The 24,820-nt window shown below is 51.3% G+C and overlaps 1 protein-coding gene across 23 annotated transcripts in view; it reads left to right on the forward strand.

The window, feature by feature from the left end:
• The first annotated feature begins 12,530 nt into the window (after positions 1-12,530).
• KLC1 (kinesin light chain 1) overlaps positions 12,531-24,820 on the forward strand; it is a 58,601-nt gene continuing 46,311 nt past the window's right edge. For 9 of the 23 annotated variants that reach the window (XR_014293950.1, XM_082619763.1, XM_082619767.1 and 6 more), the window contains exon 1: positions 22,605-22,627. The gene's annotated coding sequence lies outside the window, so the exon portion shown is untranslated. Of the gene's footprint in view, positions 12,802-22,547; positions 22,628-24,820 lie in introns of those variants that run through there. The other 14 variants (XM_082619750.1, XM_082619752.1, XM_082619756.1 and 11 more) reach the window with 7 other exon arrangements.

The following is a 24,820-nucleotide window of genomic DNA, read 5'->3' on the forward strand; positions in this document are numbered from 1 at the left end:
GTAAAGAGTAAATCGTACCAGGTGCTCAGTGCTGTGGGAAACTAGCGGGCAGACTAGGGAGTTTGGGAAGGAGCAGATGGCAGGGGCGCCTGACCCGGAGCCGGGCAAGAGTGACTAAGGCCCCGGGCTGCAGCGAGCCCGGCAGAGCCAAGAGCAGCAGGACGGCCAGCGTGGTGGCACAGCGGGAACCATGGAGGAGGAGGGTGGGAGGAGACAGGCCAGGGCCTGGCGGGCCACCACGCAGACCCTGGCTTTTCCCCTGAGTGCTCCGGGGAGCCACCGAGGACTCTGTGCAAGGGAGGCCGTGGCCTCCTCACTCTGCCAGGGGGCCAGGGCAGCGGGGGAGCCCCACGTAGGCTACTGCCGGGACTCGGGTGGCTCTGACTAGGGGCGCAGCCAGGAAGGCGGTGAGAAGTAGCCCGTCCAGTACAGGAGCCACGAGCCACGTGTGGCTATTTACATTTCAGTAAATATAAAGTGCAGTTAAAAACTCAGTCCCTCGGTTGCACTAGCCCCTGTCAAATGCCCAGCAGCCACGTGTGGCTCGTGGCTACTGTATTGGGCATCACAGATGTGCAGCATTTCCATGGTCGCAGCAAGTTCTGTTAGTGCTGGCCTAGGAGGTGCCGTAAGGCATGTTCTTCCTTCTTTGGTCCCAGAGGGGAGCTTGGAATGTGTGAGTGTGGGCTGGGCAGCAGGTGGGGCAGGACAGAGCTGAGAACTGAGGAGGGGGATGCAAAAGGCTGTGTCCCCAGGAGGACAGGTGGGCCATCCAAGTGAGTCAGTACCTGACTGAGCGGGGAGGGGATCCAGAAGATGCTCCAAGCCAGGCACGGCCCCTCCGGCTTTTCCCAGGATGTCTGGCAAGAAGCACTGCAACCATGGCCACATGGTAGCAAGCACTGGAGATGTGGCCTGTCTGAGCTGAGCTATCTGTAAGCATAAACTGCACCCCATATTCCAAAGACTTAGTGTGAGAAAAGGAATGCAAACTACCTCATAATTTCTTATATAGGTACATGCTGAAATAAAATTTAGATAAATTGGGTTCGGTAAGATATATTAAACAGCCTTAAAAAGAAAAGAGGGGCTTCCCTGGTGGCACAGTGGTTAAGAATCCGCCTGCCAATGTAGGGGACACGGGTTCGATCCCTGGCCCGGGAAGATCCCACATGACTTGGAGCAACTAAGCCCGTGCACCACAACTACTGAGCCTGTGCTCTAGAGCCCATGAGCCACAACTAGTGAGCCCACATGCCACAACTACTGAAGCCCGCACGCCTAGAGCCCGTGCTCTGCAACAAGAGAAGCCACTGCAACGAGAAGCCCACGCACTGCAACGAAGAGTAGCCCTCACTCGCCTCAACTAAAGAAAGCCCTAGCGCAGCAACAAAGACCCAGTGCAACCAAAAATAAATAAAATAAATTAATTTTTTTAAAAAAGAGGACTTCCCTGGTGGTGCAGTGGTTAAGAATCCACCTGCCAATGCAGGGGACACGGGTTTCAGCCCTGGTCTGGGAAGATCCCACATGACGTGGAGCAACTAAGCCCATGTGCCACAACTACTGAGCCTGGGCTCTAGAGCCCACGAGCCTCAACTACTGAACCCACGTGCCACAACTACTGAAGCCTGCGCTCCTAGAGCCTGTGCTCCGCAACAAGAGAAGCCACCGCAGTGAGAATCCTGCACACCGCACCGAAGAGTAGCCCCCGCTCGCTGCAACTAGAGAAAAGCCCGTGCGCAGCAATGAAGAACCAAAGCAGCCAAAAATGAATAAAAATAAATAAATTTATAAAAGAAGAAAAGAAAAGAAAGGAAATTCTGGCCCATGCTGTAACATGGATGAACCTCGAGGACAGTGTATACAGTAAAATAAGCCAGACACAAAAGGACACATCCTGTATGATTCCACTTACATGAGGTACCTGGCGTAGTCAAACTCATAGAGACAGGAGGTCGAACAGTGGCTGCCAGGGCCGGGAGGAGGAGAGGTTATTGTTTAATGGGTATAGAATTTCAGTTTGGGAAGAAGAAAAAGTTCTGTGGTGATGGTTGTACAATAATGTGAATGTACTTCATGTTCCTGAACTGTACACTTAGAGTAGCTAACAGTAAATTTTATGTATATTTTGCCACAATTTAAAATATTTTTTTAAAATTTCTGATAAAATTTGCTGAAGAAACAACAACAATATATGTATGTATCTCTTTTTTTTAAGATTTAACTTTATTTTTGGCCGTGCTGGGTCTTCGTTGCGGTGCGCGGGCTTCTCATTGCAGTGGCTTCTCTTGTTGAGGAGCACAGGCTCTAGGTGCGCGGGCTTCAGTAGTTGTGGCTCGTGGGCTCTAGAGCGCAGGCTCAGTAGTTGTGGCACGTGGGCTTAGTTGCTCCGCGGCATGTGGGATCCTCCCGGACCAGGGCTCGAACCCATGTCCCCTGCATTGGCAAGTGGATTACTATCCACTGTGCCACCAGGGCAGTCCCTGTATATATCTTATTAAAGTAAATTTCCCCTGCTTCTTTTTTTTTTTTGCAGTACGCGGGCCTCTCACTGTTGTGGCCTCTCCCCTTGCGGGGCACAGGCTCCAGACACGCAGGCTCAGCGGCCATGGCTCACGGGCCCAGCCGCTCTGTGGCATGTGGGATCTTCCCGGACCGGGGCACAAACCCGTGTCCCCTGCATCGGCAGGCGGACTCCCAACCACTGCGCCACCAGGGAAGCCCTCCCCTGCTTCTTTTCATCTTTTTTACTGTGGCTACTGGACAACTTTAAATAACACTGTGACTCGTGTTAGCTTCCTGGTTCTGTGAAGAGCCTGACCGCCCTGGTGGCCCCCCAAAGATGTGTCCACATGCTAAGTACCTAGAATTGTGACCTGATTTGGAAGCAGAGGCTTTGCAGAAGTAATTAAGATAAGGATGTCAGGATGAGATCATCCTGGATTTAGGCTGGGCCCTCAATCCCTTGACAAGTGTCCTTAGAAAGGAGAGGGATACTTGAGACAGAGACACCCAAAGGGGAGGGCCACGCACAGACAGACACAAACGTTGAAGTGACGTGTCTTCAAGCCAAGGACCTCAGGAGACGTCAGAGGCTAGAGAGAGGCCTGTGACAGCCTCCAGAGGGAACCAGCCCTGCCCACACCTTGGCTTCCAGTTCCGGCCTCCAGAGAATACACTTCTGTTGTTTTAAGGCCTAGGTTTGTGGTCTCTTGTTCCGGCAGCCATGGGAGTCACACGCTGATGGGCTCCAGACTTAGGGTTAGAGAGGAGAATGGCAGGAGGCACGTGTGGCACGTAGGATGAGGTTGGGTCGCTGTGCAGCCCTGGAAAAGGGGAACGAGGTTATGTCTAACGGATCAGCAGATTCTACAATGAACAGATAGGTGAAAATTTCCAGAGGCCCTGCTAAAAGCCTCTTCCTGAATCTATTCTCCAGAGGCGAGAATGTGGGTAAAGGCTTCAGTCTTACTGAAGCACCCAAGTGGGCACTCGACTTGGGTCCAAGGACTAGACCTGAGTTGAGGCCTCACAGCCAATTTCCACACTCGAGCCTCAGTGTCTCCATCTGCAGGGTGGGATGGTGCTCCCTGCCCTGGCTGGCTCTTGGGGAAAGGGTGTGCCAGAACATGGGATAAGGGTGGCCTCTGGTTGCTAAGCTTCCCTACAGATGGGGGTCACGGGTGCTGAACGAAGGTAGAGACCAAGGGTGCAGCATAGATGGACCAGGTCAGCCCAGCCCAGGCGGGCTCACCCCGGATCTTCTGAAGGCCGGGTGTTTTCCTTTTTAGCCCATTGCCGTGATGTATCCACTTGCACATTTCCTTGTTCAGCGCCTGTCCCCTCTCCGCTCTGTCCCGCAGAGCTGAGTGGGGCCTGACGCCGTCAGAGGCCCATCCCAGGGCACCGAACGCAGGCAGGGCTGAGAGCCCTCCCTGGGTGTGGGCGGCCTGGGTCTGCCGTGCTCGCAGGTTTCCTCAGGCCTGGCCTTTCCCTCTGCACAGGTGACCAGCGCAACAGACGTCCTGGCAGGGTGGGAGTGTGTTGCTTCTGCTCCTGGGGGAGACCCTCTAAGCCCAGCTTTGGCCAGCCTCCGCCCCCAGCTCCCTTTCTCAAGTCACGTGATCCCAGCTGGGCCAACATGCAGGTGATTCTGGTGGGAGGAAATAATTGACCCTCTTCTCCCAAGGGTGACTGAATCCACCAGATCACATGGGGACCAAGAAGTCTACTAAGAGAGGGAAAACCAGCGTGAACAGTGCTCATGATTGCACCTCGTATATAGACAGGCTTGTCTGGCAGCCAGGGGTTTGGGGGAGGAAAGGGGGAAGTCAGTCTGGAGGGTGGTTCATGGGGCCTGGGAGGTTCAACAAGCCTGACAGGCTGAGCCGAACCGGCGAGCGCGCAGAAAGTCTGCTCGGAGGCTCCCCTCTGCACGCCACCCCACCCCGGGGAGACGGGCCTGGGTGAGCTCAGAGAGCTCCCGGAGAGGGGACCAGCTGCCCCCAGGCACCAGTCCCCGCCCCCCATCCTGCGGCAGCATGCTCCCAGGGCAGCCCCCATAGGCAAAGCCAAGCAGTATGAGGTGTTCTCCTGGCTAGGGGTGGGTCCTGGGGGGCTTGGGACCTGGGAGGTGGAATCCCAGTGAAGCCCAGGGCATTGCTGATGGGTGGAAGGTGAGGGTCTCTTTCCTTCTGAACTGTGAGGTTCAAAGATGTGATGTCTGGAACTGGTGCAGCCATTTCTGCTCCTACAAAGAGAGCCAAGCTGAGGCCTGATCACACCCCGAACAGAGGCAGAGGGAAGAAAGCCACAGGACACAGAGCCCCCTGCCTGATGGTGGGATCCCGAAGTCCAAGGGCACCCGCAGGTGGAGCAGGGGAAGGGCAAAGCCGACTAGGATTCCCACCTGGGATGTGTGAAATCAGCACCTGGGGTGTTGATTGTTTCCTCGTTTGTTCATTCGTTCATTCACTTGTTCATTCATTCAGTCCCACTGACTGAGAATCACTGTGTCCAAGAACCTGAGTGAGGCCTGGGGTGTGTGGGAAGGAGGAGGGGCCGGAAAGAGATCGAGGTGGGGTTCGTGCTCCCAGAGCACCCATAACAGCTTGGAGACAGCCTGGTCTTACTGGACGAGGCTGACACCGTGGAGAGGATGGGAGGAGGCTGAGTCCTGGGGGGCGCGTCTGGGCACACGCACGAGGCCAGCGCCATCAGGCATCCAGAGGTCAAAGTCCCCAAACAGACTTCTGTTCGTGGAGGGGGGCTGCAGCCTGTGCTGATTCCAGGACAGACTTGGCACCTGCGTGGCTATTTTTGTCTAAAAATGAATAAGCTACCCATCTGGCCGTCTGAGGAGCCCCAGATTTGTGTCCTTGAGCAAGTCCACCGCCACCCCCGGGATTGCAGCTGTCTCAGGTGAAAAGAGGGGGCGGCCAAGTTGTGGGCTTCTGGGCTGTCAGCATTCTGCACAAGCAGGGCCTTAGGGGGAGGGTCAAGAGAATCTCCCCCTGGAAGGGCCTGGCGACCTGCCTCCAGGGCACTCCTGCGTGGGGAGTGCAGAGCTGAAGCAGCAGAGTCCCTGGGAGAGAGAAGGACTGGAGGACTGCCTGGAGGAGGCCAATTGCACTGGGCCATAGAATGTGGAGACAAGCGGACAGGGGCAGGGAGGCGAGAGAACACGACACGGTCAGTGGAGGCCGTGAATCCACCTGTGACCTTGGGGGCTGGGGGCACAGGCCAGCCGGGACAGCAGCCCAGGCCTTGGAACCTCCTGCAGCCCTTCAGGCTCTGGGCACTGCTGTAGACGCCCCCCAGAAGGAGAGAGGAGCAGAGGGATCTCGCCCCGGGGTGTGGTCGCCGTGGGAGACTCTGGCTGAGCCCCTTCCCCTGGGGGTGGAGATGCCCCCAGGCTCTGCCGTCGGTCAGCTGCCCCCCAGGGATTGGGGTGAAACATGGGACTGGCACTCCTGAGCCCCTTTCTCACCCACCAGCTCCTCACAAGGTTCTGGGGCCAGATGGACAGCATGATTACGCCCACGTTACAGGTGGATAGACTGAGCCGGCGCAGGAGTGGAGCGGGGCTGGGTCCTGCTCTCCTGATTGCAGGAGAGTGTGGCCCCTCACAGGCCACAGTTCAGGACTGAACTCAGTTTCTCCTCTTTCCCTCCTTCCCTCCTCCTTTAACGCTTTCCATGCCAGCCTCTTGCTGCATGCGTATCAGGATGGGTGTGCAGTGAGGATGACCTCACCTCAGCTCTGGGGAGGGAGGGTCCTGCGGGGGCTGCACTCGTAATTTGTGCCCCTCCGTCCCCAGGTGTCAGGACCTCCCGAAGGGCCATGAGCACTAGAGGAATGGGGCCACGTTGGGGGAACCGACGTAACGTCAGGGAACAAACCACCTCAAAGCTCAGTGGCACAACAGAGTGTCCTGTGCTCATGGGGTCAAGGGCGGGTCAAGGGTCTGGCCTGGGCACATCCAGGGTGGCTCTTCTGTGCTCCTCCATGTCTCAGAGGCTGGGGTGACACCAGGGCTGGGGGCTGGCACATGTCTGACGGTGATGCTGGCTGTCAGCTGACTGTCTACACAGGCTTCTCTGCGTGGTCTCCCCACAAGGCTGCTTGGGCCTCCCAGCAGCATGGCGGCCGGGTGCCAAGAGGGAGCTTCCCAGGAGAGCCGGGTAGAGGCAGAATCATCTCTTAAGACCTAGCTGCTCGTAGTGTCACACGGTGTCACTTCCACTGTACCACAAGCCTGCCCAGATTCAAAGGGAGGGGGCAGAGACTCCCCCTTTTCTTGGGAGGAGTGTCAAAGTCACTTTGTAAGAAGAATGGGAGGGACATACCAATGCTGCCATCTTTGGAAACTGTAAGCTGGCTCTGTGTGTGGGGGGGCGGTCCTAAGGCCACCTGCCCTACCCCTTACCTGCCTTCTCCCCAGAGATGACAGCTGGTGTCCCCTCCTCACTGTTCACCACACCTCCAATTCCTGCACATTTGGAGCGCATATTCCAGTGATTTTTTTTTGCGGTACGCGGGCCTCTCACTGTTGTGGCCTCTCCCGTTGCGGAGCACAGGCTCCGGACGTGCAGGCTCAGCGGCCATGGCTCACGGGCCCAGCCGCTCCGCGGCATGTGGGATCCTCCCGGACCGGGGCACGAACCCGCGTCCCCTGCATTGGCAGGCGGACTCCCAACCACTGCGCCACCAGGGAAGCCCCTCCAGTGTTTTTAATCATTACCTTTTGAACGGCAGAATCATTGGCCTACAGGTGTCTTGTGACGGGACTTTGCACCTGGCGGCGGGGCTGTCACTGAGGAACGCTGTCCCTTCCCTGCAGGAGGCTTGATGCTGTCCAGCAGCCGCCTCTGCTCAGCCAGCACCACCCTCCCCCGTAATCCAAGTGTGGCACCCCCGGTGGTACCTGCTGGGAGGTACTGGCTGTCCTTTGTTCCAGACCGTCTCTTCAAGGATTCTGGTGTGGCAAATCGCCCTGTGTGGAATGCTCATACAACACTAGTGGGGTGTAAAATAGTCAGTCACGTAGGAAACAGGTCTGGAAGTTTCTTATGAAACTAAACATACCCCTGCCCTATAGCCTAGCGGTTCCATTCCTAGGTATTCACTGGAGAAATGAAAATATAGGTTCCCCAAAGATTTGTATGAGAAAGTTTAGATCGGCTTTATTCATGCTAACCTAAATGGAAGCAGCCTAAGTTCCCATCAACAGGGGCAAACAAACATGCAACAACACGGAGGAGTGCAAATCTACTAGTTGTGTGAAAGGTGCCACACAAAAAGGTAGCTCCTGGGCTTCCCTGGTGGCGCAGTGGTTGAGAGTCTGCCTGCCGATGCAGGGGACGCGGGTTCGTGCCCCGGTTTGGGAGGATCCCACATGCCGCGGAGTGGCTGGGCCAGTGAGCCATGGCCACTGAGCCTGTGCGTCCGGAGCCTGTGCTCCGCAACGGGAGAGGCCACAGCAGTGAGAGGCCCACGTACCGCAAAAAAAAAAAAAAAGGTAGCTCCTGGGCTTCCCTGGTGGCGCAGTGGTTGAGAGTCTGCCTGCCAATGCAGGGGACACAGATTTGTGCCCCGGTCCGGGAGGATTCCACATGCCGCGGAGCGGCTGGGCCCGTGAGCCATGGCCACTGAGCCTGTGCGTCCGGAGCCTGTGCTCCGCAACGGGAGAGGCCACAGCAGTGAGAGGCCCACGTACCGCAAAAAAAAAAAAAAAAGGTAGCTCCTATATGGTTCCATTTATGTAAAATGCTAGAACATGCAAAACTAATCTACAGTAAAACCAAAGGAAACAACAACATACAACAATGGTTGGGGGATTGCCTGACAAGGCACATGAGGGAATTTTGTGGGGCGATGGGAGCTTTCCATTTACTGATGGGGCTTTCAGTTACGCAGGTATGAGCATTTATCAGAACCCATCAGATGGTCTCCTTAAGATGCGTGCATTTTACGTTGTGTAAGTTTTCCCTAAAAAACAAGCAAATAATGAACTCCATTCAGCATTCAGGAATGCTGGGGGCCCTGGGCACTCCTGCGGGGTCAAAATTCCCCAGCAGGACCCAGGCTTCAATTCCTCTGCATCAGAAAAAAGAAATGTGTATGAGGGAGGCTGAAGGAGGGGGCAGGGCTTCTCCCTCCAGCTACCCCTCCCTCGCCCACCTCCTCCCCACCCAAGGTGCTGCTGTTTCCCCTTTGTCTGAGGGAGCACTTCCTGGAGCTTAATTAATGCTAACAGCTCGAGCTCTTTAAAGGAAAAGCACCTGGAAATCTGATAAATGACATTTTCAGAATCGAAGCCAGAGACCAGAGAGGGTGTGACCTGCCGCGGAGAGCAAGGCAGGCCGCTGAGACCAGTCCCGGCCCAGGTCTGGATGCCAGGCTGCCCCTCCCAGCGGTTGCGCTGGCCACTTGTTCCCGAGCCTGGAGAAGACCCGATGATGCCCAGGCTCCTCTGTGCCCAGACTGTGGGGCGGGGCCCAGGCTGAGTGTGACGCCCAGGCTAGGGCAGGGGGCGGGGAGGGGTGTGGACCCGAGAGAGGAGTGCGGGCTGTGGGCGCTGGATGAGGTGCGGGGCGCGCAATGGGGCCAGCAGGGAATTGGGGGGTCCTGGCCGTAGAGCCTGTGTTTACCCTCCCCCCTCCCTGTCCCTCTGCGGGTGCGCAGGCCCCTCTCTGGCCTGGGCCGACCAGATGGGTCGCCCCTCCGGACTGAGGACGCCACCCAAGTACCGCTTCCTGGCCCCTCCCCACTGCCATGAGCAAGCAGGCTTCCTTCCCTTCCTTCTCCCTGCCTGCCCTCCCTCTCAGGCACTCACAGACTGGGGCCGGCCCCCGCTCCCTGAATGCAGACCTCTCAGGATCAAAGGGAAATCCCCAGATTCCAGTCTCCCCCAAAGGGCTGTGCCTGGACACAGACATCCACAGACATTTACAGTAAAAAGATGGTTGCTTTATAACCATGGTGACATCCCGCCCCATTCTCCACTGGAGACAGAGGATTGTGTGGTTTGTTGGGCGCTGGGCTTTCCTTCCGGCACTTCCTCCCCTGGGACCGTCATCTGCTGGGTCCTTCCCACCTGCCAAGTGAATGTCCCTCTTGCATGGGGTCTCCTGATCCCTGCCGCACCTGGCCCAGCCTCCTGTCTCAGCTCCTGTCCTGGGCTCACCTGTGCAGGGGCCCCTCATTCTCCCATTGCCCAGCCTCGCACCAGACAGTATTGGTTCTCAATAAACACTGGTAATGGAATGAGCGTGGGCCACCCTCCTAGCTTATCTCCTATGCCCTGGTGCCTGCGAACCGCAGGAGGTTGGCTTGTGGATGTTTCCGCTGTTCCTCGACCAGGGACCTCAGTCACAGCTTCATCTGGGCCCTGTAGGCTGTACTGCAGCCCTAACCTCTGTTTCGGCCTATAGGCTGCCTGTTGATTTCTCAGGTTTTGGAACAGGGGAGTGAAAGGTGGGAAGCAGACAGAAATAGATGAGGGCAGAGAGCACGGCAGGAGGATGGAGAGACAGGGACAGGCAGAGAGAACGAGGAGGAGGCGGCTCAAGCCACGTGCGCTGCCTTTCCAAATGGAAGAGACATACATGGGAGTGAGGAGGGAGGCCGCTCACGTCTCTCGTGTCTGTGGGAGGAACCCCTAGTCCTGCCCTAAGGGGTCGGGTGAAGGGCCCAGCTCTGGCCAAAGATCCCTGCTGCCCCCCAGGCACAGCCCCACCCCTCCAGGACCCTGGTTGGCCCAGCAGGCTGTTGGCTACAGGAATGTGCAAGCGTGTTTGCTGCCTCTAGGTTTCTGGGGAAGGACAGATAACGAATGAATTTGCGGCCCCGGAGTAGCCCTGATGAGGGTTCCCCACCACAAAGGCATCAACTCCTGGCTCCGCCAGTGCCTGCACAGAGAGGCCCAGGGGCTTCCATGTGATTCCTAAAGCCGAGTTAACCCCTCTTCGGGAAGCAGCAAGCAAACCTTGGAACCAGCAGGACCTCAGCTGCAACATCTGTAAAACGAGAGAGCAGTGCTTCTCTTGGGAGTTACAGTGAGATTCAGAGGATTGAAAGAGGCTGAGGCTCCTCGGGTTCTCAGGGAGGACGGCCGCTTGTTAGTCGCAGAGTGAGACCCCGGGTGAGGACGGGCGCTCCATCCCGCCGCCCTGAGAATGATGGTGCATCGCAGTGCTTCCAGGAGGGTCCCTGATTGTGGTCGATGATCGGCCTTTTCTCTGTTTCCCTCATCACTTCAGATTCATTGCTGCCTGAGGACTTTTGCCTGGAGTGTCCCCCCACCATCCCCGCCGGCTTTGCAGTTGGCTGCTTCCTATTATTTAGGTCTCAGCTCACCCCACCACCTTGCCTCTGCCTGTCGCATCATCTTACTTCAATTCTCTGCCGAGCACTGCACCAGAAAGAGCAGGCATCTTATCTATCCTGTTTACCAGTGCATCTTGGCTTTTATCGTGGTGACCATGGCAGTTCAACAGATATTTGTTGAGAGAATAAAAGACCAAGATAATAGAGCCTGAACAGAGCGGCAGCAGAGGGGATGGACTAAAGCAATAGCAAAGGGGTAGAATCTTGGCCACCCATCGGAAGAGGGCATAAGCATCTCAGGTTCCTCACTTGCTGGCGTGATGAGTGAGTGGAAGGAACAGTCACTGAGCCCAGAGCTCAGCCCACTCTTCCCCTCTCCAGAGCACTTCAGTTACAGCTGCCTGCCATGCTCAGCCCCAAGGTGGTTGCTGGGGAGCAGGTGACATCCAAGCTGCAGTGCGGCCCAATCACTAACGGAATATGGAGGGGTTGTTTGACTCTGATTAACTGCCTCTCTCTCTCTCTCTCTCTCTGCCCAGTAATTGCTGTGTCACCAAGGATCTTCCCCACTTTTAGCTCAACTTTGCATTTACAAATGAAAGCAAAGTAACTGGACCACCCTCTGAAAATCTAGGAGCATTTATTTCCCAGATGACTGGGTCATCTCAGGGTTAAAACGGCTGCTGGTGCTGGGGTGGTAGCATCTGAAAAACACAGCAGTTTAAAAGCGAGTGTAGGGGGGACTGGCACAGGAACCCCTCCTGGTTAGTAATGCCACTTGGGGCATTCGCAGACACCTGGGGGGGGTGGGTCTCCCAAACTGGTGGCAGGCGAAGAAAGCTGAGCCTTGCCCACTGAATCAGCAGGCATCCTCGCAGCTGGCTGCTGAGTCAGGCCTGCAGAGCCCCGATGCAGCAGGATGGGGCCCAGGAGCACTCTCTGACCTGGAAGTACTGCCCTTTGGGTTGGGCTGGAGGTCGTGGCACTGCGCCCAGGGGTGTGCCCTGGTGATGGCTGCCCGTGGGTGGGGGGGCGACAGCACCTCTGCTCTTGCCAGGCAGTAGAGGTTAAGCATCCCACCCTGCTTATGAGCCTGAGGTGCGGTTCCTGCGATGCCTTTGTGGCTGAGGGGAGGGCTTGGAAAGTGCCCTTGGACTCTGATCCTTGAAGATCCGATGGCCCAGGGGCGAGGGAACGAGATAGGCAAGGCGTGGGGACTGGGGGGGTCAGGGTCTCGACCGAAGACTCCAGATTGTCCTGGAGAAAGGCCTCCTGGCTTAGGCTAGCGCCTCAGGACACTTTCCTTTGGAGGCGCTGGTGAAAGCCCCCCTAGTGGGTTCTGGAAAGATTTAAACGAGCACATAAATATTATGTGAATAAATATTATTCCTGATACATGAGAGCAGGAGACGGCCGCGCCCGCGAGGGAAGGGGCCGGACGCGGTGCTGACCGGCAGCGCTGGGCCAGCGCCCTCCTCAGGCCACCTTCTGGCCCTGCCCGCGCGGGGCCGCCCACGGAGGGGGGGAGCCGCCCTTCTCCGCCCCCCAGTGTGGCCCACGGCAGCCAGCCTGGGAACGCGTCTGGGTCCAGGAGGCCCGCTCCGCCGGGCCCCTGGTTCCCGGGCCGCCCCGCCCACAGGCGGCGGGGCAGGGTGACGTCACGGTGGCGCGCGGCATTGTGGGGCGGGAACGCCGAGCCGGGGGAGGGACGCGGAGACGCCATTTTCGGCGGCGGGAGCAGCGGAGTCGGAGCCGGCTGGGCGGCGGCTGCGAGGAGGAGCCGCGGGGCACAGCGCGCGTGGGCGGCCGAGCATGCTGCGGGGCGGCCGCGCCGGCGCCCCTCGCTTGTGACCGCGGCGCCGCACCTGAGGCGGCCGAGGCGATAGCCCCGGCGGTCCCGCTCGGCGCACGCGCCCGCGGCCTCCCGGTGCTGACAGCGCGAGCGCGCGGCCCCGCGGGAGCAGCACGGTGAGTCGGCGGCGGGCCCGGGTCCTCCGGCCGCATCCGTGTCCCTTCCCGCCCCCGGCCCCTCCCGGCCCCTCTCCGGCCCTCGGACCTCCAGCAGGTCTGTCCCCTTTCTCCCCCGGCTCCGGCTGCCGCCCAGGACCCCGGCCCATCCCCGTCACGGCCCCTTCAGGTTCGGGTTCCCTCCGCGTGCCCATCTGGCTCCGGCCCCTCCCGGCCCCCCGCCCGGCCCCGCGTCGCAGGCTCGGCCCCGCTGCGGGCGGGGGCGGCCGCCCTGGGAACAGCTGTGGCCCCGGGAGCCGCGCGGCGGGGGACGGGAGGGAGGACGCGGCGCGCGGGGAGGGGGCGGCCGGCCCGGCTCGCTTTGTCCGAGTCCTTCCCTTTCCTTCCGGCCCCCGCCCTCTCCCGCGGCACCGCCCAGGGCGGGCGCGCCTGTCATGCTCGCGGGCGGTCGGCGGGTCGGAAGCGTGCGGGCTGCTTCCCGAGAGTCCGGCTGGACCCCGCCTGCCTCGCGGCCCCTTTCCTCTAACGGCCAGACCCGAAACGCCTCATCCTCAGTGTTCGCCTAGGCTGGAGTTGCTCCCACTAAACTTGTAGCATTCCGGTCCTGGAATACCTACTCGGTTGTCAAATTTGATGCACCTCTTTCCTTAAAAATTTAAAATAAAACATTAAAAAAGTGAATGCCTGGTGAATTGGATGGTTTTATAACTTAAGGTTAGTAGATCCAGGCAATTTGGTGTTAGAGATTTTGTACTGTTGCTGCTTTTTACTGTTTTGTTAAACAGCACATTCAGAGTTTACATATTAAGCGTTTGTTAAGGAGAACTTGAAAAAATGATGTTCTTTAGAAGTGTGAGAGCAGAAAATTTGTGATACACCATTTAACCTGCTGTGTGAAGGGGCCGTTGGTTCTTTGAGCCTTTGCATTAGTTAAGTGCAAAGGCTTTTTTTGTAGAGCATGACTAAGCCACTGATCAGAATCATTAGCTCAGAATACGTTGGAATAGTTCAGTGAATAGTTGCATTAGAAATTGGAACAGCCTCCTTAAATCTCATATTCTTATTTAGGATGACCCTCTTTTAGGGACTGGCAACAAGCCTTAGTTAAGGTGGGAAATTTGATTCATTGTTCTGTTTTCTAAGTACCTCTAAGAGTACAGTGATATTAAATACTAAAAGTTTCAGATTGTGTGGGATTATATGTGGCGGGGGAGGACCCTCTCTTAAGAGCCAGTTTCTCCAAGTCATCTAAGAATGCAGCCTCATGTTGCAGTGGAGCCTGGCAGCCCCGTTGTCACTGAGGGGCGTGGAGGACCTGGGGTGGTAACCTCACGGCAGCCTTGCTGGTTCACCTAGCTTGGCAGTGTCTTCTAACAGTGCTGTAGACGGTACATAATAAAGGAAGAAAGACATGCGTGGGAATCGCCAGCAAGGAGGAGGGAGGAAATGCCACTGGGGAGAGGCACATAGTATCCTAAATATTGCAGAGTAAGTAAAAACTCAGCTGCAGTTACTTAAATTATATATTCTTTTAAAAAATTATACCTTAAGCATGTTTCATAATGTTGAAAGATAGGTAAGTCAATGTGTAGCTTTCCATGTAGGGCTATAAACTATTTCAAAATATAATTGTACAAAAAGAAAACTAGAAGTGGAAAAGTCAGAAGTTAAATAAAGTGTAGGATTCGTATAACCTGGAAACCTAAGTGAAATATGATAATAAACCAGAACTTTATTGACAAAGAAGTGATCAGTACAAAAGTACTGATCAAAAAGTACAGGGAAGTTTTAAGTGTCAGTTTCGTGGTATAGGATAGAAATGGTTAGCCTATAAAGATGTGAAAGCAAGGTCTTAAAACGTCTGTTGAGAACCAGCTGAATGGCAGGTGCTGTGCCATGTGCTGTGTCCTGGAGGAGCTCACAGTCTGGTACCACAGATTAGATTGAATGCTGTGCTGAGTGCCCTGAGGAGGTGATTCTGGCTGGGAGACGTGAAGAAAAGTGGGGTGGGACTGGGAGTGGCGGTGCTGCAGATTGGGACTGGGTGAGAATGAAGGATGAGATCAGGAAAGGTGTGTCTAGGGAGGGCGGAGCTTCTGAGTTCGGGCAGGGCAGTAGGCACAGAGGAACAGATGAATTAGAGAGGGATTGATGGGTTAGGGTGGTCCTGACTTGGGGCCTGAGTAGAGTGGGGGAAGGGTGGGGCTGTAGGCAGAAGGAGACTATAGGCAGTTTTCAAACCCAAGCCAGCTGCTGAAACCGAAGTGGGATCATGTCACTCCTCTGCTGGAGTTCTCGCCAGTGTCCTGTAAGCACCCAGCCCGTCTTCGCCCCCTTGTCTTCCGACGCTTGCCCTCATTCAAGCACGCCCAGGCGCATTCCGAGCCTGCTCTTCGGGATATCAGTGTGTCCTCACTTCCCCACACTCCTTACCACTTCTCACTATCTTTACAATATTATATTTTCTTTTCTTTTTTTTTTTTTGGCCACATTTCGAGGATTGTGGGATTTTAGTTCCCCGACCAGGGATTGAACCCAGGCCTTGGGCAGTGAGAGCTCGGAGTCCTAACCACTGGACTGCCAGGGAATTCCCTACTTAATTATTTTCTTATATAGTTTATCTGTCTCCTCCACTTAACATTCAGTCTCCACAAGGGCAGGGTGGGGATTTTTATCTGGTGTATTCAGTGTCAGTGCTTGGCACATAATGTGAAGGAATACATCTAGAGTCACTTCCTTGTCTCTATCTTGGGTGACTCACTGGCAGGTGACACCCACCACGATGGGGAAAATGGGAGGAGGTGAGTTTGGGTGAGTTTGGGTTTGGGTAGGTTAAATCCACGCTCGTGGGGCGGCCAAGTGGATTAGTGGTCAGTTGGAGATTCAGGTCTGGAGCTCAAGACAAGATTTAGGCTGGAGATAAAGATTTGAGAGCTTCTGACACTTGCTAGAGATTGCGGAGTGGCCCTAAGGGTAGGAAAGCCCTGGGACATAGGGAAGAGGAGGAGGGCAGTGTCAAATTGGCTAAGAGGTAAGGAAAGATTTGGACAGAAAAGTCTATTGGATTTGGTTCTGGAGGGCTATTTGTGACCTTTTAAACTTTTCCTGAGAATATTGCTTTCCAAGACTGGAGGGCTAATTCAGAGATGACCTGCATTTTTTTCTCCCGAGGTATCCTTGTGTCATTCTGCCCTGTAGCCTGCTTGGTTAACATACGCTTAGATCAAAAATGAATTATGTTTTTATTTTTAACTAATTTTTGGAGGCAGATGAAAGCAATCTCAATCTATGCTTTTAAATATGCTTGGTATGTTGTTGATACTTAATAAAGCAGATATAAGTGAATATCACTAGAACAAACAATTTAAGCTAAGTGCCTGTGTAAAGTAGAAATTATTTCCTTGGTTCTAAAATATCCCAGTTACCTCAACTTTTTTTTCTTTTTTTTTTTTAAAGGTTTTTTGTTTCTTGTTTTTTTTTGATGTGGACCATTTTTAAAGTCTTTACTGAGTTTGTTACAACATTGCTTCTGTTTTCTATGTTTTGGTTTTTTGGCCATCAGGCATGTGGGATCTTAGTTCCCTGACCAGGGATCGGACACGCACCCCCTGCATTGGAAGGCGAAGTCTTAACCACTGGACCGCCAGGGAACTGCCTAACTCAACTCAAACCTTAGGTTGTTCCCTGACTTCGATGGCATAATGTGGAAATTTATGCTCCAGCCTCTTTGAAGTTATTGTACTACTACTGATACAACTGATAATAGTGAATTTAGCACTGTGCCGGGTAAAATTGGTGCAGCAATCACCTCTCTCCTGCTGTTGAGGAAACTGAGGATTAGAGAGGGCAAGTTATGTAAACCAGAGGTAAACAGCTGGTTTAAAGCCTTCTAATTCAAGGCTTTTTGCTTGTACACTTCAAGCTTTGAACCACCTTGCTATCATGAGTCACAGTAATGCTAAGCTCAGTCTTCCAGTTGCCTTCACCTGGGACGCCCTTGCCCCATTTCTTCCGTTTCAAAAGCCCAGGCGATGCAGGGTGGTCATGGTCACTCCTTGGGGTTGCTGTCTAAAGTATAGTGTTTCGGGTCACCATGTTGGTGTTGTAGTACTTGTGTCCTTCAGAGAAGCTGCCACAGGCTCCGTGGTCAGTAAAAGCTGACTGAATCTTCATTCTTATGGTGAATATGGTGGTGTGTTTTCTCTTAAATTCACTTATTCTGTCTAAAAATTATTTGTATTATTGACCAAACGGGGAAAATATGTTAATTTATATTCTTTTTAGATTGTGGTTTTAAAAAACCCCAAATTTACCATCTTAACCATTTTTAAGAGTGTAGTTCGGTAGTCTTTTTTTTTTTTAATTTTTTTAATTAGTTTCTGCTTTATAACAAAGTGAATCAGTCATACATATACATCTGTTCCCACATCCCTTCCCTCATGCATCTCCCTCCCTCCCACCCTCCCCATCCCACCCCTGCAGGCGGTCACAAAGCACCGAGCTGATCTCCCTGTGCTCTGCGGCTGCTTCCCACTATCTATCTACCTTACGTTTGGTAGTGTATATATGTCCATGCCTCTCTCTCGCTTTGTCACAGCTTACCCTTCCCCCTCCCCATATCCTCAAGTCCATTCTCAAGTAGGTCTGTGTCTTTACGGTAGTCTTAAATATATTTACATTGTTGTGCAGTAGATCTCTGGAACTTTTTCATCTTCCAAAACTAAAACTCTGTATCCATTAAATAACAACTCCCTATTTCCCCCCATCCCCTTAGCCCCTGGCAACCACCATTCTACTTCCTGTTTCTATAGATTTAACTACTTTAGATACCTCATATAACTGGAGTCATACAGTATTTGTCTTTTTGTGACTGGCTAATTTTAATTAGCATAATGTCCTCAAGATTCATCCATAATTTCTATTTTTTTAAACTAAAACATCATTAAGTTCTACAGCTTTTTTTGTGTGACATTTATGTTAATTTTCTATTTACCATATAACAAATTACTGCAAATTTAGTGGTTTAGAACAGTAATGTTTGTTATCTCACGGTTTCCTGGGTGAGGGGTTCAGGCATGGCTTGGCTGGATCCTCTGCTCAGGGCTCACGTGGCTATAGTCGTGTGTTGGGCTGCTGTTCTCTTCAGAGCTCAGGATGCTCTTGCAAGCTCTTGAGGTTGTGGCAGAATTCAGTTCTTTTGGTTGTAGGACTGATGTCCTGGTTTTCTTGCTGGCTGGCTGTCAGCTGAGGGCTGCCTCCCGTAGCTCCTAGAGGTGGCCTGCACTCCCCTACCAGCATTACTGACTGACTTCCATAACCATAGGTTCTGTCTATTCTAGAATTTCATGCAAATGAGATTAAACAATATATGTATTTTTGCATCCATCTTCTGTAACTCAGTGTAACCATTTAAAATTCAGCACATGCGGGACTTCCCTGGTGACGCGGTGGTTAAGAATCTGCCTGCAATGCAGGGGGCACGGGTTCGATGCCTGGTCCGGGAAGATCCCACATGCCTGCGGAGCAATTAAGCCCGTGTGCCACAACTACTGAGCCTGTGCGCCACAACTACTGAGCCTGTGCTCTAGAGCCCGTGAGCCACAACTACTGAGCCCGCATGCCACAACTACTGAAGCCTGCATGCCTAGAGCCCGTGTTCCACAACAGGAGAAGCCACTGCAATGAGACGCCCACGCACTGCAACGAAGAGTAGCCCCTGCTTACCGCAACTAGAGAAAGCCTGCGTGCAGCAACGAAGACCCAACACAGCCAAAGATAATAAATAAATAAAATAAATAAATTAAAAAAAAATTCAACACATACAATAGCATGCGTCAGTGATTTGTTCCTTTTTGTTCCTGAGTACTGTTCTCTTGTGTGGCTCTACCACAGTCTAGCCATTCTCCTTTTGTTGCGCATCTGGCGTGGGGAGCATTCATTCTTGTACAGGACTGTGTGGACGTACATCTTTTTTTTTTTTTTTTTTTTGCCTCACCCCGAGGCATGCAGAATCTTAGTTCTCCAAACAGGGATAGAACCTGTGCCCCCTTCCCCCCCACTGCAGTGGAAGCATGGGGTCATAAACACTGGACCTCCGAGGAAGTCCCACATTTTCATTTCTTTTGCATAAATACCTAGGAGTGGAATTGTTCATAGGTTAGATGTAGGATTAACTTTTAAAGACACTGCCAGTTTTCTAAAGTGGTTGTGCATTTTACGCTCCCACCAGCAGTGTGTGTGTTCAGTTGCTCCATGTCCTCTCCAGCTTTTAGTGTTGTCTGCTTCATCTTAGCGACTGCAAGGCTGTAGCATCTTGTGATGGGTTTAGTGAGCATTTCCCTGGTGACTAATAATGATGAGCACTTATTCACATACTTACTGGCCTTTTGTATACCTGCTGTTGTGAAGTGTCTGTTAAAGTCTTTTGCCCATTAAAAAAATTGGGTTGTCTTTTTGTTCTTGATTGTAGGAGTTCTTTATGTATTTGGGTACATGTCTTTTGCCATATGTTGGAAATATTTTTTCCCAATCTGGGGCTTAACTTTTTTGGCTGTGCCTTTTAATAATTAGTAGTTTTAAATTTTGATGAAGTCCACTTTATCAGTATTTTTCTTTTATGGTTCCTGCTTTCTGTTGTCTTCTCTGTTTTTATTTCTGTTTTTTTATATTTATTTACTTATTTGGCTGTGCCGGGTCTTAGTTGCGGCACACCAGATCTTCATTGTGGTGTGAGGGATCTTTAGTTGCGGCACGTGGGATCTAGTTCCCTGACCAAGGATTGAACCCAGGCCCACTGCATTGGGAGCACAGAGTCTTAGCCACTGGACCACCAGGGAAGTCCCCCTCTCTGTTTTTAAATTATTAAAAATGTGTGCTCATTAAGGAAAACTCATGATACAGAAAGATGTAAAGGTGTGAGTTGCCTCTTTCTCTTTTTCCATTTCCTTTCTCCTGAGAACTCATTTAAAAAATTTTTTTAATTTCCTTTCTTTAGGAAAGAAAATTATTTCATGTATGTGTTATTGATTAGCATTTAAATACGTGAACTTAGTCTTATGGTATTATGTTAATCTGCTGACATTTTTCATTTTGAAATAAAAAATTTTTTTTTTAAACCACATAATGAATACTTTATATTGTTTTGCCCCAGTCACCCATACCACCCTCTTATGTATTCTCTTAGTCACGTCTGATGAAGTTCTTTTTCCTTTTTGCTTGTTCAACCAAGGACTTGTAATAGAGACATCTGCATCATTTGGGCTCACTCACCCTTGTTTCAGGAAAACACATGTTCTCCCATATTTTCATGTAGTACCCTTCCCTATAGCTTCTCATACTTAAAATTTGTATGCGGAGAGATGGACCTGTGGTCCCACAGCAGATTAAAAGACCTCAGTGCACTCCTGGCCCTGGCCTGGAGCGCTGCTCGGGGAGAGGTAGGCACTTCACCAGCTGGTGGGGGATCTGGCCTTCTTGTAAAGTTCTTTCCACAGGTGGTGTGGTTAGGTTATCATAGAGTTAGAGGATCTCTGTACGCAGAGGTGGCCCAGTGCAAAACAGAACCACACTCAGCCTCAACTTCCTGAGCAGGGCTGTGGGGAAAAGTACCCGGAGTTCTGACTGCCTTTATTTCTAATTCTGCAAGGGCATCTACAGTAGACTCACCCAAGAGGCAAATACAAGCTTTTGTTTTATCCAGTGGTTTATAGTTTTAGGATGGAAACAAATTCAGAATAGGTACTGTAATTATGGAGTCTTAAATTTTAAAACATTTCACTTTATAGATTTTTCTGATTTTTAGACCAGCAGGATTTGTTCATTCGAGTTCATTCTTGTGACCCAAGTTTAGAAGAGGAAATAAAAGGATTAGATAAAGTTAGATTAGATCAGAGGAGATACCATGGTTCTGGCAGAAAATGATGCAGTCGGTAGTTTCCCTTGGCAGGCTCTGGAGTTGTATCTCTCGGTTGTCTCTGTCAGTTCATAGCCCAGAGATGAACTTTCTGGTCAGGAGGTACCTGATAGAGCACATCCTCCCTCGAGTAGATTATAGTGATTCTCAGTGGGTAAGGGCAGGCCATGTAGAGCTGGATAAAATATATTTATTATTATAATATGGTATTATATTTAGAAAACAAACTCACTATTGTAATACAAACCACGAAGGGGTGTGACATTTGCATTTTTATCCAAAATGTCATGGTTTGAACAAGATTGAGACCCTGCAGGAGACCTTTTTGGATTTTGCTCAAATATGAACCTTAACTTTGTTATATAAACTGGGGGAGTGACATACCTCCCTGCTTACCCTCTCCTGCCCCCACCAAAACAAAAATGAACCATCCCCTGGAAATTCTCGAATTGTATTTCCCTTTGACTCTACACTGTATAATTTTTGTTCTGAAATTTCAGAACTAAAAAGTGTATATTTTTACTTCTAATATTACCATTGATTACCTTTTTAGTTGCAATAGGTAACGTATTGTGTATTTAGACATTTTTAAATACCTTGAGAAGAGCTTGAGATTTTTGTTTATCAAAAGGGGAGCATAGGATAAAAAGATTGAGAAATGAAGCTTTCTGTGACTCCTTGATAGATTAGGTCCCAAAGTGGGGTATTGTGTTTTTCTTTGATCTGTATCATTTAATTAAAAAAAATTCTGGTTGTATTTTACTGAGATATGATTCATGTATGAAAAAATGCACAGGGTTTTGCAACCATCTGATTCCAGAACATTTTCATCACCCCAAAAAGAAATCCTGTACCCGTTAGCTGTTACTCCCCATACTCCTGTCCCTTTGGCAACTACTAATCTACTTTCCGTCTCCATGGACACTTGATATAAATGGAATTGTGCAACACGTGGCCTTCTGTGTCTGGCTTCCTTCAGTCAGCGCACGGCTAGCTACGTTGTATCAGTATCTCGTTCCTTTTTATTGCCAAATAATATTCCACTGTCTAGATATACCCCACTTTGTTTATCCATTCATTAGTTGATGGACATTTGGGTTATTCCCACATTTTTAGTATTATGATTAATGCCAAAATATTTGTGTACAAGTTTTACATTTGTCCAGCATTTTATTTTTTGGACCATTCATGTGTAAGTTTTTACATAAACATGTTTTCAATTTTCTTGGGTATATACCCAGGAGTGGGATTGATGGCTCATTCATTTAATTTTTTAAGTTTTGACACTTGTATCGTTTCACCCACAACACACTGTAATCTTGGGTTCCAGGATACTGAATGTCTTAGTCCATTCAGGCTGCTCTAACAACATACCATAAACTGGGTGGCTTATAAACAACAGGAATTTATTTCTCATAGTTCTGAAGGCTAGGAAGTCCAGGGTCATGCTGACAGGAGATTCAGTGTCTGGTGAGAGCCTGCTTTTGTTTCATAGATGGTGTCTCCTTGAGGGAAAGGGTGAGGGAGGTTTCTGGGGTCTTTTTTATAAGAGCACTAATCCCATTCATGAGGGCTCCACCCTCATGGCCTTCCCAGAAGCCCTACCTCCAGATGCCATCACCTTAGGGGCTAGGTTTCAACCTATGAATTTGGGGGGATACAGACATTCAGATCATAGCACTGAATATTTCCCTGAATACAACTTGGGTTGTTTTCTACAGACTCGTTAGAGACTCTCTACTTGCTTCTCCTCACTCCTGCCCTCTACATCAGGACCTTCCCTGTGCCTGGTGCTCATCAGGGCTTGTGTGGAGAGATGGGTCTGGCTGGCCGCCAGAGTTTCCCACTGGATCAGCTCAGATACCTCCTGGAAAATCATCTCAAATGTGATTTTCTGCTACCAATCTTTGCTAGGTAAAGACCTCCGTGTTCTTCCCTCCATCTTATTTTTCTGTGCCACTCTCTGCTGTGTTTATAGGAACTTCATTTCGCACTCAAGAACTGTCAGAATAACTCACATTTCTTTCTTGGCTGTTATTCACTCTGCATACAGATCTGCTACTTTTTTTCCCCACGTTTCGTATTATAATTTTTTTTTAAATTGTTGGCTGCGTTGGGTCTTCGTTGCTATGCACGGGCTTTCCCTAGCTGTGGCGAGCGGGGGCTACTCTTTGTTGTGGTGTGCAGGCTTCTCATTGCGGTGGCTTCTCTTGTTGCGGAGCACAGGCTCTAGGCGCGTGGGCTCAGTAGTTGCGTCACACGGGCCCTAGAACGTGCGGGCTTCAGTAGCTGCAGTTCGTGGGCTCAGTAGTTGTGGTGTGCAAGCTTAGTAATTGTGGTGCACGGGCTTCGTTGCTCCACGGCCTGTGGGATCTTCCCGGACCAGGGCTCGAACCTGTGTCCCCTGCACTGGCAGGCAGACTCTCAACCACTGTGCCACCAGGGAAGCCTGGTTTATGGGTTTTGGGAGGGAGACCCCTGAGCCCAATTTTGGACTAATGGCTGATTCTAGGGCTGGGCTAGGGAGAATACAAGATGGTCCTGGAATGTCCTGTAGTGCCAGAAAGTGCTCGAAAAATAAAAGGATGGGCATGTCAGTGGGGCACAAAAGAAACGGAAAGAGCTCCCGTGGCCGGAGCGGGAACAGTCGGAGCAACAGAATAACTAGCGTGTCTGTTTGTTGTGCGCCTGCCAGGGCTGTGCTGGTCAGCGGAGCCGCCTGGAGGCGCACTCAGCAGCAGGGGTGGAGGGAGGCTGAGGGCTGACAGACTGGGATGGCTGACATTAGAAATCAGCGTGACCTCTGCCATAACCCTCTCAGCTCTCTACTGTGATGGGCTGCAAAATAGTGTTTCCTCAGAAAGGTAGTTTCTAGATCAAACTTTAGTAGGAGGTTTTTTTTTGGTAGCGTCCTGGGGCTTGTGGGATCTCAGTTCCCCGACCAGGGATTGAACCCAGGCCACGAGAGTGAAAGCCTAGAATCCTAACTACTAGGTCACCAGGGAACTCCCTAGCAGTTTCTTATTTTAAACATCTTGAAAAAAAAATTTATTTATATTTATTAATTTATTTTTGGCTGCGTTGGGTCTTCGTTGCTGCGCGTGGGCTTTCTCTAGTTGCGGTGGCTTCTCGTTGCGGAGCACAGGCTCTAGACGCGTGGGCTTCAGTAGTTGTGGCATACAGGCTCAGTAGTTGTGGCTCGCGGGCTCTAGAGCATAGGCTCAGTAGTTGTGGCGCATGGGCTTCGTTGCTCCACAGCATGTGGGATCTTCCTGGACCAGGGCTTGAACCCGTGTCCCCTGCACTGGCAGGCGGATTCCCAACCACTGTGCCACCAGGGAAGGCCTCTTGTTTTACATAAACTCTTACTAGTCCTTTCTTTCAGTTCTCTGCCAGTTCATTCATGGAATGCTCTGTACCTTCACCTGTATGCCTAAATTCTATTCTAGTTTCTCGTGGGTCTTTTAACCTTTAATTCTTTATGCAATATGGACTTTATTTTAGTGTATAGTGAGGGTAGGAATGCATCTCCCCCCCGCCCCCCAAATAGCCAGTTGTCTTAGCGCTGTTTTTTATATAACCCACCTTTGGTTATAATGGCTTAGCTTAGAAATAAGAGAGCTATGGAGCAGTATAAATATATGTGCCATTGTGTGCTTCCCTCTGAAGAAGCAGCGTGCACAGTTGAATCCATGTGATGGTGACTTGGATGGGAGATGAAGAAACTGTCACGATTGAGGCGTGCCAGAGGAGTATGTGAGGTGTGAGCCGGGGAGATGGAAGATTTGGAGAGTCCTATGCCTGTTACACAATATTTGAAACGTTATCTTGTGGATGTGATAGTAAATGTATTTTGTGTTTATTTTAGAGGGAAGAAGTTGGCTCAGTGGGTAGAAGTTACAAGGAGGGAGATATCAACTCAGCAAAAGGAATAACTTTCTAACTAAATACTGGAACAATCTAACAAGGAACTGACTATCTTACAGAGTAGTGAGTTATAGGAAGTGTGTCTGCAGACCTCGAGCAGTCATTTATTAAGGAAGTTCCTGATTCCTTGTCTCCCGGGTGGGAGATTGCATTGATCACTGAGTGGTTCCTGTGTGTCTG

This window comes from Mesoplodon mirus (genome assembly GCF_964341445.2).
Source record: "Mesoplodon mirus genome assembly, chromosome: 4".
NCBI classification, from domain to species: Eukaryota; Metazoa; Chordata; class Mammalia; order Artiodactyla; family Ziphiidae; genus Mesoplodon; species Mesoplodon mirus.